At 38.0% G+C, this 10,445-nt stretch overlaps 1 pseudogene; it reads right to left on the bottom strand.

The window, feature by feature from the left end:
* Window positions 1-5,658: 5,658 nt before the first annotated feature.
* On the bottom strand, window positions 5,659-7,115 carry LOC123250319 (annotated as a pseudogene).
* Window positions 7,116-10,445: the final 3,330 nt, after the last annotated feature.

Raw genomic sequence — 10,445 nt, 5'->3', positions numbered from 1 at the left:
GGTTGAAAACCTTCAAAACTACCAGGAGAAATAGCCAGAAGTATGGTATGTCTATATTCTGAGTTCCATAGCACTTAGTCATGAGCCCTAAACCTTAGAAAAGCCAAAAGGATTAACCCAGGGATGTGGAGGTCATCTCAGGAACCCAGAGCTGAAACCAAGTAGGGCCAACAAGAAGACTCAAAAGCAAAGCAGGGAATGATGGCGCTAGGCACTGGCACAAAGTACCCAATTCAAGAAATAAAAGTTGGAGATGAGTAAATCAAAGAAGATATCAACCAATATAAGAAAATGACTACAGATCCAAAGATATATCTGGATATGATGTGGAGGATTTCTATAGGAACTGGGAGAACCTCAATGAACTGATGCAGAGTAAAATGAGCAGAACAAGAAGAACAGTGTACACAGAAAGTAAAACATTGTGGAATAACCCAATGTAATGGACTTTGTTACTAGTAGCAATGCAACAAGCCAGGACACTCCTGAAGGACTTACGGGAAAGAATGCTAACTGCATTGAGTGAAAAAACTATGGGAGTAGAAATGCAAAAGAAGAACATATGATATCACTTATCACATATATAAATGGGTATGTGATTTGGGGTTTAGGTTTTAAAAGATCGCTCTATAGCAAAAATGAATAATAAGGAAACAGGTATCAAGTGATAACATTTGTACAACCCAGTGGAATTGCTTGTCAGCTTTGGGAAGGGGGAGGGAAAGAAAATGAATCATGGAAACATGGAAAAATATTTAAAAATAAAAATAAAACAAAATTAAAGGTCACAGGCTAAATTCTGAAATTACAGGTCAAAGAAGAAATATGATTAAGCTTCCAGAAAGAAATAGTACAGGTACCAAGTAACCACAATGAGGATTACACAGGATCAGACAGCTTCTAAAATAAATAAGAAATATTGCAAACAATATTTTAAAAGGAAAAAGAGAGAGACACAAGCAAGAATAACTTACTCTATATAACTAAATAGTTTTACAAAGGTGAAAAAAAGGTGTTTAATGGAATAGAGAACTTTCAAGAATTTGTGACCAGAGGTGACTTAAGACTTTAAAGGATAAATACCAAGAACCAAAAGAAACCCAGAAAAGTACATTTATTTGGGTAACTAGAGGGGGCTGCATATTAATAGTATTAATGATGTAGTCCCTCCATAATGGGAGATGCAGATGAGAAGCATTTTTACCTAGTTCACCTAGCACATCTCTACAACCTAGAAAAGGAATGAAGTTGAATTCTTATTGGAAAAGCCAAGAAGAGGTCACAATGAGTCACCTCAACTAAGGGAAGCTTAGAGAGATAAAGAGGTGTGCTGAAACTAGGGTGGGAGCCGGACAGGAGCAAAGATGCACTTGGTATAGCGAGAATAATTGCAGCACACAGGAACCAAAATGGAGAATATCAGAGTATAGTAAGATTGCTCAGGATTCCTGAACTGGCATTGGATGCAGGAATGGGTGCCATCTGACAGATGTTATCCATTATCCACTTCTGGGTCACAGATCCAGGAAGTAGATGAGTGGTCATGAGCAAAAGTAAGTACTAAGGAAGAAAAAAGTTCTGGAACTACTGCTGTGCAGCTCTAAGTCCAGGAAGAGAGCAGTGACTCAGTTCTAGCTTTTAGGTCCACATATAAACCTGCAACAAAATACAAGGGCAGGAGTCACAAAACAAAGTAGAGCAAGCAGTTCAGTGACTGAATCCAGGAATGGACTTTTTTTTAATTTAAAATTTTGTTTGTTTTTTAATATTTTTCCATGTTTACATGATTCATTTTCTTTCCCTCCCGCTCTTCCCTCCCACTTCCCAGACCTGACAAGTAATTCTACTGGGTTGCACAAATGTTATTACTTGATACTTATTTCCATATTGTTCATTTTTAGCAACAGACTACTGAAACTTAATTATACACAATCCAACACACAAATCTGGGTCAGGAAGATATTATAGTGATAGATAAGCGCAAGACAAAAAAATAGAAAAAGAGCATGCCTGGAAAACACATGTAAGCAAAACCTCAAGGGGGGGGGGTACAGGGGGAGCAAACTGGACACAAGCCTAATAAGAATTACTACAGAAGGGGCAGCTAGGTGGCTTAGTGGGTTGAGAGTCAAGCCCAGAGATGAGAGGTCCTGAGTTCAAATCTAACCTCAGATTCCTCTTAGCTTTGTGACTGGGCAAGTCACTTAACCCCCATTGCCTAGCCCTTTACCATTCTGCCTTGGACCAATACATGTTATTGATTGTAAGATGGAAAGTAAAGTTTAAAAAAGTTCATATAGGAGTTAAAGAATTTAGGGGAAAAAAGACATAAAAGAAAATGATTACTAAAAACAAATGAAGGGGCAGAGGAAAAAGTAGGAAAAGAAATGTGATCCAAGAAGGAAAGAGAATTAGCAGTTTGGTTAAAAAATATATGGAACCTTAACAAAGAAAATAACTGCTTAAAAATTAGAACTGATCAAGTGGAACCTGATGATTTCGTGAAACATCAAAAAAAATTTTTAATAGAAGAAAAATTTAAATATACCAGAGGAAAAATAATTGATACAGAAAATAGACTGAGAAGAGATAATTTTAATATCATCGGACCACTTGAAAGCAATGAACAAAAAAAGTAGAGACATTTAAAAAAACTTTAATATTTTTTATTTCCCCAACTATATACAATAACGATCATTTACATAAAATTTTCAAAAATATAATATCCAAATTATTCCCATCTCTCCTCCCTCCCTGAGATGATAAGCAATTGGATCTGGATTATACATGTATGATCTTGCAAAACATTTCCATACTGGTCATGTTGTGAGAGAATACTGAGAGAGAACCAAAACCCTAAATAAAAACACACACAAATGAAGTGAAAAATAGCATGCTTCAATCTGCACTTACACTCCATCAATTTTTGGAGATGAATAGCAAAGTCTTTCACAGTTGATCAAGATACAATATTGCTGTTACTGTGTACAATGTTCTCCTGGTACTCCTAATCAGTTCATTTAGGTCTTTCCAGATTTTTCTGAGATCATGCTGCTCATCATTTCCTTTAGTGCAACAGCATTCCATCACAACATATACCACAATAAATACTGGAAGGGATATGGCAAAATTGGGACATGATGCATTCATTGTTAGTGGAGTTGTGAACTCACCCAACCATTCTGGAGGGCAATTTGAAACTATGCCCAAAGGGCTATACAATGCAAATCCTTTGATACAGTAATATAATTACTAGGTCTGTATCCCAAAGAGATTAAAAAAAGGAGGGGAAGCGGGGAGGGAGGAGGAGAAAGGATCTACTTGCACAAAAATATTTACAGTTGCTCTCTTTGTGGTGGCAAAGAATTAGAAATTGAAGGGAATGTCCATCAAGTGGGGAATGGCTGAACAAATTATGGTACATGTTGGTGATGGACTATGATTGTGCTTATAAGAAATGATGAAGAGGATGATTTCAAAAAGAGCTGTAAAGATCTACAGGAACTGATGCAGAGTGAAATAAGTGAACCAGGAGAACATTGTATATAGTAATAGTAATACTGTTGAATGATCAACTGTGATACACTTAGCTATACAGCTCAGCAACACAATGGCCCAGGACAACTCTGAAAGACTTATGACAAAGAATATCTACCTCTAGAGAAAGAACTATTGGAGTCAGAATGCAAATGAAAGCATAAATTTTTTCACTTGTTTATGTGGGTTTTTGGTTTTATGTGATTATTCACTTACAAAAATGAACAATATGGAAATGTTTTGCATTTCCCAGATTGCATTTCTTGTCAGCCCTGGAAGTGGGGAGGGAAGAGAGGAAAAGAGACAAGTTGGATCATTTAACTTTGGAAAACTTACGTGTAATTGATAAAAAACAAAAACCCCATATACCAAATCATGGTCAGTTTCATTCCTTGACTAACAGACACTACTTTAATTTCCAGTTCTTTATTATCACAAAAAGATTTTTGTACAAATAGGTCCTTTCCCCACTCCCTTAAAAAACAAAGAAACAAAAAAAAACCTCTTTTAAGTACAGACCCAATAGTGGATCAAAAGGTTTGCACAGATTTATAGTCTTTGGGTATTGTTCAAAATTGCCCTTCAGAATTGGTTGGATCAATTCACAACTCCACCAACAATTTATTAGTGTCCTGATTTTTGCTACATTCCCTCCAGCATTTATCATTTTCCTTTACTGTCATATTACCCAATCTGAAAGGTGTGAGGTGGTTCCCTCAGAGTAGTTTTAGTTTGCATTTCTCTAATCAGTAGCGATTTAGAATTTTTTTTAATATAACTACTGTAAAAAGGTGGGGCACCAGGGATGTAAATGTGCCCTAATGGTTTGTGGGTACACACACTGAGTTGAAGGAGAGACAGGACCAGCCAGGATAGGGAGACCAAAAATCAAGAATGGCAGTTAGCCCCAACTGTCACTCTGTTCACCGTAGGCCAGGGCCTTTGGAACCAGCAGGCAAGGTAAAGGGTTTTAACAGTTTTAATTATGATTAACTAATAAAGGTGGGATAGGGGATTCTACACTTAAAAACCTAAAGGGCAAATTACAGGGGCAAGGGGAGGACTTGTCTACTCTTAACTCTAATTGACCTAGGCCAGGCAGGGCTCAAGGGAGCAGTTCTGGAGTCACTGGGAAGGCTGCTTCAAACCTGATTCCAGCCAGGTTTGACCAGCACAGCTAAAGGGCCTGAGGGTGGCTTTGAGGGTTCTCACAGTAATCCAAAGATGATTACAGGATGCCAAAAGCCAAGGTGGTCCAAGGTACCCAAGTAGAGAGAGTGTGTTTGAGATGCTGTCCACCAGATCCCAAATCCCTCCTCCACTTGGTGCAACTCTGCAGGTCTTGTCCACTTGCTGAAAACCACCACCACTCAGGACCCCAGGGAATCAGGATGTAGGGTGTCCTTAACTCTGAGATCTCCCAGGGATAGCAACGGTTTGTGCCCACCACTAATGGAGTCTCTCTCAGAGCACAAACCCTACTTCCTGCTAGGTCTAACACTATATGTAACTAATACTAAATAATCTTCCTTACAACACTACAGCTATCTGACTTTTTCACCTGGAAACTGTTCATATCCTTTGGTCATTTGTCAATTGGGGAATGCTTTGTATTCTTATAAATTTGACTCAGCTTTCTCTATATATGAGAAATCAAGCCTTTATCAGAGAAATTTGCTTTAAAATGTTCCCCCCAGCATATTGGCTTTCCTTATAATTTCAGTTGCATTGGTTTTTTGTTTGTACAAAGTCTCTTAAATTTAATATCATAAAAATTATTCATTGTTTTATCTTCCCCTTCTGTTCCTGTTCTTTCTCTCTCCTTTCATTCTGTCCTTCCTCACAAGTGTTTTGCATCCAACCATTACCTTCCCCAAATCATCCTCCCTCCTTCTTATTCCCTTCTTACTTCCCTCATAGTGAAATAGATTTCTATACCCAATTGAGTATGGATATTATTTCTCTCCAAGCTATTTCTTTTTTTTTTTTTAAACAAAACAAAATTTATTTATACATGAATGTTGAGGGCTGGCCTAGAGTTGAACAAAGAAAGAAAAGAAAAACATCAGAAGAAAAGGAAAACAGTCTGTGACAGAGAACTGGAGAGAAGAGAGAAGACAGGCCTTCAGGAAGGAAAAGGCTACATACACATAGATATAGATACACATACACACACATACATAAGATGAAGGCAAAAGAAGCTGGGCAGTCAGGGTCAGGGCTCTTGGCTGGTCACCTGCTTCATGTAGGTTTCTAGCAGGTACTTTTTAAAGGCTGTAGGGTTTGTCCAAAGCTCAGCAGCATGTGTGTTCAATGGGCTATCAATATTGGGTTCTCCCAGCAGGCTCTGGATAGAGAGTAGGATGGTCCTGACATCTTGTCTTTGAGAATATCCAAACAGATATTGCCTTGGGTGTCCACATTAGGATGATAGCAGGGTGTGACAAATTTCACTGTGGATATGGATAGCCACTGGGGAACTCCAGAGAAAGCTTGTACCTCAGATCTTCATATATTGTCCCAGCTGCACCATGGATGGTCCCAATTCATTTGAAGAGATTGTCTGACTCTGGGAAGTCAGAAATACCTCTATCTCCAGACATCATTAGGGTCATCAATTCCTGTTGTAATCTCTTGCCCACGGACCCTCGGGCTGCGCCTGCTCCAGGCTCAGCCCCCTTACAGGAGGCAGCTGCAGCTCTGGCAGCAGCTGGGTCGCAGTTCTGTGAGGCCATTGGGGACAGGAGATGAAGGAAGAGAAAACTCTCCGGCGGTAACTGCCTCTGAGCTATTTCTAATGAGAGTAAAGTTTACGCATTGTCCATCATCACCTTCATCGTCTCTATCATTTTAATAGCTTTTCCATACCTCTTCAGGTGAGATAATCTACTCTACCTCTCCCTTCCCTCTTCTCTCAGTACAACCTTCTTTTTCAACCCTTGATTTTTTTGGGGTGGTGGTGGTAATATATCATCAGAGCCAACTTATTCCCACACCTTCTATCTATGTATACTTCTTCTAACTGTCCCAATAATCATAAAATTCTTAAGAGTTAAAGTATCACCTTTCCATATAGCAATGTAAATAATTTGACCTTATTAAATTTATTTTCTCTTTTCTGTTTACCTTTTTATGCTTCTCTAGAGTCCTTTATGTAAACATCAAATTTTTTTGTTCAGGTCAGGTCTTTTCATCAGGAATGCTTAGAAATCTTCTATTTCATTAAATGACCATACTCCACCCCCCCATCCCCGATAGGATACACCCAGTTTTGTTGGATAGGTGATTCTTGATTGTAAACCTAGCCCCTTTGTCTTCTGGAATATCACATTCCAAGTCCTCTGGTCCTTTACTGTAGAAGCTATTAAGTCCTGTGTAATCTTGTCTGTGGCTCTTTGATATTTGAATTGTTTATTTCTGGCTGCTTGCAATATTTTCTCTTTGGCCTGGGAGCTCTGAACTCACCTGTAATAATCCTGGGAGTTTTCCTTCAGTGACCTTTTAAAAGATGTGATCAGTGGATTCTTTCAATTTCTATTTTAATCTCTGGTTCAAGAGTATCAGGACAGTTTTCTTTGATAATATTTCCTTTCTTTTTAAAAAATAACTTTTACCTTCTGCCTTAGAATCAATACTGTGTATTGGTTCCAAAGCAGAAGAGTGGTAAGGGCTAGGCAATGGGGGTTAAGTGACTTGCCCAGGGTCACACAGCTAATAAGTATCTGAGGCCATATTTGAACATAGGACATCCCATCTCTAGGCCTGACTCTCAACCCACTGAGCTACCCAGCTGTCCCCATTGATAATTTCTTACATTATATATATACACTTTTTTTTTCTTAATCACAGCTTTCAAAAAGTACGATAATTCTTAAATTATCTCTTTTGGATCTATTTTCCAGGTCAGTTGTTTTTCCATTAGGCTATTTCATATTTTTTCTGTTTTAAAATTATACTGAATTTCTTTATTGCTTCCTGATGTCTCATGAAGTCATTAGCTTCCACTTGTTCAATTCTAGTTTTTAAGGAACTATTCTTACTAAGGGTTGCACTGGTTAGGTCCACTAGTTTGTCCTATGCTGGTGCTGAGCCTTACCAAGGGCTCAACTCAGGCTTACACAGCCAGATGAACTGAAAAGTTGAGATGGGGCTTGGAATTTTGAAGAGTATGTGTGAGGTTTCCTCTGCTGTTTGGCTTAGGCAGGGTTTCAAGATGTTGGCCTGGGCCTGGATTATGAAATTCAATCAATGGGGTGAGAGTGGGGAAAGGCCTACTGTTATTGCAGCCTTGTTGTGGACTCCTTTCCTCTCTCACCCCAGGGAAAGAGACCTTTCCCTACTTTCCTAAATTATCTTCTGCAAGAAAATTGTCTCATGCTGTCCCCTTATTGGTTCTGCTACTCTAGTATCTTTTTTTGATTTTTTATAAAACCCCGGCCTCAGATACCAATACTAAGTACTGGTTCTAAGACAGAAGTACTGGTTCTAAGACAGAAGAGTGATAAGGGTTAGGTTAATGGGGGTTAAGTGACCCACCCAGGGTCACACAATTTGAAAGGGTCCGAGGGCAGATTTGAACTCCAGACCTCCTACCTTCAGGCTCAGCTCTCTACCACTGAGCCACCTAGCTGTCCCCCTAGTAACTGTTTTGGAGCTTTATTTTAAGGTTGGTTAGAGGGGGTTTTCTTTTCTTTCTTTTTTTTTTTTTAACCCTTAACTTCTGTATATAGGCTCCTTGGTGGAAGAGTGGTAAGGGTGGGCAATGGGGGTCAAGTGACTTGCCCAGGGTCACGCAGCTAGGAAGTGTCTGATGCCAGATTTGAACCTAGGACCTTCCATCACTAGGCCTGGCTCTCAATCCACTGAGCTACACAGCTGCCATAGAGGGGGTTTTCTGAGAGATTCTGGCATTCCTGCCTCTACTCTACCACTTTGGCTCTGCCTCCACAGACTTATTTTAGTAAGTCATCAAGGAAAATTTCCCAAATAACAGAGATCCAGAGAGGCAAAACAGAAATCAAAACAATCAGTCATCTCCTGAAAGAAACCCCAAAAATAAAACTCAGGAATATAATAGCCAAACCTGGAATTCCCAAGTTAAAGAACAGTAAGAAAGAAAGAACTGTGTAATACAAAATTTAGCAGTAACACTACAGTGAAGTAGAGGACTTGGAATATAGTATTCCGCAGAGAACTTTAAATATGATATTCCAAAAAGCAAATGATATAGGATTGCAACCAAGAATAATCTATTCAGCAAAACTGAGTATAGTCTTTAAAAGGAAAAGAAATGAATATTTAATGAAACAGGACTTTCACAAATTCTTGAGGAAAAGAGCAGAGCTGAAGAGGAAATCTCACATAAAAAAGGTCTCATGCAAAGTATAAAAAGGTAAACATGATGAAAAATCATAATAGACTAATTACGGTTAAAATAGTTTACATGTTTATATAGGGATAGAATACATGCAACCCCTTAGAACTCTATTAGCACCATAAACTTCAGAGGAAATTTGATTAGACAGAGGGCCTCAGTATTATGTTTGGCTGATATCAAAAGAAGAATGGAAGAGAAGGTGAAAGGAATACACTGGAAGAGGGAGGAGTGAAAGAAAGGAAAAAACTGTCTCACATAAGAGGGATGCACAAGAAAGCATATTTATACAAATGAGGCAAGAAGTAGGCAACTTGAACCTCATTGTGGGAGGGAAGGGAAGAGAAAGAGAGAGAGGGAGGGAAAGATGGGCATAGAAATTCATCTTTTGTTAGGGGAAGGGAATAAAAAGAAGAGTAGGATAATGGAGGTATTAGTCAGAAGCAAAATAGACTATTAAAGAGGGCAAAAAAGCAAGTGAAGAAAAAGTAAAATAGGATGGAGAGGGAAACAATCATAAGAAGGGGACTTATTTATCTGGATCTGGAAAATGTTAATTAATTTAGGATATTTTTCCATGATTCATGTTCTTTCCCTCCCCTCCTCTCACCCTGCCCCTCCTGTAGCCAACGAGCAATTCTATTGGGTTTTACATGTATCATTGATCAAGACCTATTTCCATATTATTAATATTTGCATTAGGGTGATCACTTAGAGTCTACGTCCCTAATCATATCCCTATCTACCTATGTAATCAAAGTTGTTTTTCTTCTGTGTTTCTACTCCCACAGTTCTTTCTCTGGATGTGAAAGAGGGAAAATTTTAAAAGGGGAGGAAATAGTCAGAAACAAAACACTTTGTGGTCTTTAACTACTACAGATCAAAAGGATATAGAAATTATGGGGAGGGGATCACTGTCAATTGGGCTTTGAATGAAAAATTATATATACAAATGTTTAATTAAACATTATTGTGTTTTAAGAAATAACAAGAGATTATTTCAGAGAATTCTAAAAGTAATAATGGATGCAGAATAAGAATAATTTATACAATAACAACACTAAATAAAAACATCCCTGAAAGACTTAAGAACTCTTGATCAAAGCAATGACTGATAATGTCTCCAGAGATCTGGGAAGAAGTATGCTACTGACCTCATGGGAGAAAGGCGATGGATGCAAGTGTGGACAGAGATGTACATTTTTGGATATAGTGTGGATTTGTTTTGCATAAACTATGTTATTTATTATAAGACAAGGTTTATTTCCTCCTTTATTTAATGGAGGAGAAGGAGAAATGAGGGAAGATAGTGATACAAAAAAGATAACCAGAAGAGAGGGGCCCATTGAAAAAAAATTTTAAGTGTACAAAACATAAAAGAAGAAAGTCAAATTTTTTAAGAAACAATTATCAAAAAAGCATTTTCATGTAAAATCCTCATGAAATGTACTATTTTATATTTAGAAATGCTCATTTGAAAAAATTTTAAGATTAAAAAATAAAAACTATATAGCTTTAAAAAAAATCACAGCAA

This window comes from Gracilinanus agilis, chromosome 1 (assembly GCF_016433145.1).
Source record: "Gracilinanus agilis isolate LMUSP501 chromosome 1, AgileGrace, whole genome shotgun sequence".
Lineage (NCBI taxonomy): Eukaryota > Metazoa > Chordata > Mammalia > Didelphimorphia > Didelphidae > Gracilinanus > Gracilinanus agilis.
Note: the sequence above shows the minus strand (reverse complement) of the source record. Positions and strands in the feature narration are given on the sequence as shown.